The 3,878-nt window shown below is 36.6% G+C and overlaps 1 protein-coding gene across 1 annotated transcript in view; it reads left to right on the top strand.

The window, feature by feature from the left end:
- TENM3 (teneurin transmembrane protein 3) overlaps positions 1 to 3,878 on the top strand; it is a 988,875-nt gene that overhangs the window by 286,848 nt on the left and 698,149 nt on the right. The gene's annotated exons all lie outside the window — the stretch shown is intronic.

Genomic DNA, 3,878 nt, shown 5'->3' with positions numbered 1-3,878 from the left:
AAAGAAACAAAAGTTAAGTTAACAGTTTTGGGGGGCCTCTATGTGTTTAACGAGCACAGTTTTGGGGGTTTTATGTGTTTAATGAGCACAGTTTAAGGGGGTTTATGTGTTTAATGAGCACAGTTTTGGGGGGTTGTATGTGTTTAAGGGGTATATGCATTGTATCCTTATATTATATGAAGGACAATATTTGTGAGATAGTTTTTTTGTTCGTTGAGTGCAGTGCAATTTGTTACTAATTATTCTAGGTGTTTGGTCAAACACATTGCTGCTTAACTTTGAGGAGGTGAAGTTAGGAACGCAGATATTTTGTGCTTGATAATATAATAAGAGGGAGGTTGCACTTATCATTTTCATTTACATTTTCATATGGTGGCATTGTACTAACATAATTAAAAATGTTTGGAAACAATATAGTATATCATTTTAAATTAAAGGTGCCTTGAAAGTTGTTTAAATATTTCCAGGGTAGCAAAAAAAGGTTTATTGATTGTTTTACTTTCCTGCAGTTGCTCTTTAAAAAGCCAGTGAGGACAGGAAAATGGAAACTGATCTTTTGATGTTTAAAAGGAGCAGGCAGGGGACTATGACTCTGAACCTGTCATCACAACCATTATGATGTGGTTGTGCACATCATGCATGTGCATGACGTGCAGTCAGACTTTTTAGTCTTTGATGACTGCATGCTTGTCCTGGGTTAATACCTTACTAGGTGATGAAGCCACTATCAGGATGACAGCCCTAAACATGTTGGCAATGATAGTTCCTATACATCTGTTTTAACACTTTCACCCAACATCTCTAACACACACACACACACACACACACACACACACACACACTGGCTTAAAGTGTAATATCCAGGCCCACCAGAAAGATTTTGTACAGAGTTTAATACATTCATTAGGGGTGCCGTAAGGATTGTTATGTCACTGTCATTTACTGTTTAATACTGAGAGGCCAACCATTGAGTTACAATGAAGCATATATGCCTCCATTAAAAGTGAATAGCTGCTAATAAAAAAAAGTCAGCAATGGCAGCTCATATAGTTCTTTCCTTACTAATTCACCTTAAAGCAGAACTCCAGGAATTTTCTAGTTAAATGTTAAGATTTGTATTTCACTTAAAGTATGTGTTTGTTTACTGTAATATTTGTTTTACTTTTATTCAGGCCTGATAGTATAGCTCTTGCTGGTGGTAGAGCTGCAGCTATCATACACTGAAGCTGTACTGTTATTTGTCTGAATACAAAGTTAGAATACAAAACATTTTGTGAATGGGCAAGGGGAAGAGCAACAGACAATGATGTGGCTTCCATGTATGAGAGCCTGCAGTTGTCAAAACCACTCTCACTTTATTTTCTTCTATGCTTGAAGTCAAATATACATCTTAACTCTTCATTTATATGTACACTACACTACAGATTCAAATAATCCTGAAGTTTAGCTTTAAACAAAATGTTTCCATAGGTATATAAAATAGTTTCATCTTTACTTACTATGCTGATGCTCTTTAGCAGAGCTCTGACCTAGTCCTAAGTATGTCTGGAAATGCATCGTACTGTTCTTCTTACCTCTATATGCATCATTTATATCAGATGGACTAGTAAGACAATGGAAGGAATTTTTATCTTTACCTTACATTAGAGTAAGTATAGAAACTATATACTGTGTGTATATATATATATATATAAAGTGACACTAAATTCAGAAATTAAATCTTAAAAATGCATTCAAGTACCTTAACTATTCACAAAAATGTAGAGACCCTGGGGAACAAAAGTAGCCACCCTCCAAAAGGAAGGACAGTGTCAGCACCAATTCAGAGATGATTTGAGGATTTACAGCAGAGTGATACACAAAAATGATAAATTTTTGTTAATGGTTAAGGTACTTGAATGCATTTTTAAGATTTAACTCCTGAGGTTAGTGTCACATTAAGTGGCTCCTCTCTAAAGCATAGAATGAATGCATATGAGATAGGGACCTTTGACTGTAAATTCCTGAAGTGCAGGTTCTGATGCAAATGTGCAGTATGAAAAATGCTGTGTACATTATGGCCCTATATAAATACCTGTAATACATAAATAAATGATTTAGAGAGAGAGAGAGAAAGACTGCACTGTGTAAGTCGATGTCTTCTCCATTACTGACTTATCATGCCTTGTTGTTCACTGTATCTCTGTGTGGAGACAGCCATCGTGGTAGAGGAGAGGGCTTTACTTCCTCATTTTAGATGATTGGTAATCTGAACACTGATGGGGGAATATTCAAAAAGTATCAGGAGAGGTGGAAGAAACGCAGATCAACAATGGGTGAGGCAGAAGCATGGAAATCCTTGCACTGCAGGTATTACATAGTATTACATAGTTGTTAAGGTTGACTAAAAACACAGGTCCATGAAGTTCAACCTATGTGGTTGTGTGTGTGTGTGTGTGTTTGAGTTACTAAGATTATCTGTACCTCTGTGTATCTGTGGGTCTGGGAATTATTCCATACTCTCAGCTGAAACCACTGTCTGTGGAAAAGAGCTCCACAGTTTTGCTGTGATCAGGCACAACTTTCTCTTCAGCGTGGAGAACACAGTAGTGATGTCTCCAAATCTCACTCCAAACCTAGCAGTCAGAGGCCTCTTAGGCCCCATTCACACTGAGCGACATGAAAATCGCGCGACTTTATATGAGCGATATTGAGCAACTTTTTCCTATTGGGCTGTATGCAATCAGGAGCAAAATCGCTCGAAATCGCCCGAAAAAAGGGTCATGTAGGAGCGACAAGCTACAGCGACGAGCTACATGCGATATTGAGCGATATTGAGCTATGAGATGTGAACAGCTCCATTGAAATGGATTGGAGAAGCTACATAGAGCGATATCGTGTGGAAATATGAGCGATAGCACTGCAAAAATCGCTTGATAAATCGCTCAGTGTGAATGGGGCCTTAAGATTCACACTACAAATATACAGATATACAGCTATGAGACTCAAGGCACAGGAGTGTCAAAGCATATGAAGTGAACTGTTATTTTTTAAGTGGAATTCTAGTTAAAGGTGCCATTTAAGGTGCATTTTAAAATGAAAGAAAAGTAATGGTGTTCTTTAGGCAAAGTGAACATTTTTAGACACCCAGTATAAAATAGCAAATCTTCCATTTTTGAGGTTAGGTCCATTTTAATCATGCCTTCTTTAAAAATTAAAAGAAAAAAAAATCACCTTTTTCAAGATGTATTTGCTTTAAACATACCTATATCCTTATCCCACTGCTAAAAAAACTGTTTTTGAAAATGCTGCTTGTGGTCCATTTAGCTAACCTATATAAAGTGAAGAAGTGAACCTGTCCGTTTTACGTAAAAGCCTAAGTGTTGAAATTCCCCAAATATATTGTGAGAAGTATAATAGAAATATACTTCATTCTAACATAAACACTGGGCATAGATTTTATGCGATTTTTCAGCTGGTTTCTTTAGGGCACATAAAACGCTGAATGAAAAATGCATGGCAAAATAGAACACATTGTTCTCCATGGCACCATTTACATGTCTGCACTGATAGTATAGGATGCTGTGTTGACTTCTTGCAATACTTCATGGTGCATTTTTTATAAGCTGACACACATTTTGCCATTCAATGAACATAAAAAAAGGCATACAGGCATTGTTATATAAACAAAACATGAACTGACAAGAATGCAGTGACTCAGGCCTTAACACTTCCAAAAACCTTATTCTTATCTTTAAAAAGTGTCTTTATAGTGTGTACTCTTAACTCTGGGGCAGACAGAACGGATCCAAGTGTTCCCATAGAACCAGATACAATTATGTCCACAAAAGCTTAAAGAATATCTAAACCCAAGAACAAAAATATTACAGTTTATTATA

The sequence above is a fragment of the Nanorana parkeri genome, unplaced genomic scaffold (genome assembly GCF_000935625.1).
Source record: "Nanorana parkeri isolate BGI_ZX_2015 unplaced genomic scaffold, ASM93562v1 scaffold60, whole genome shotgun sequence".
NCBI lineage: Eukaryota > Metazoa > Chordata > Amphibia > Anura > Dicroglossidae > Nanorana > Nanorana parkeri.
Note: the sequence above shows the minus strand (reverse complement) of the source record. Positions and strands in the feature narration are given on the sequence as shown.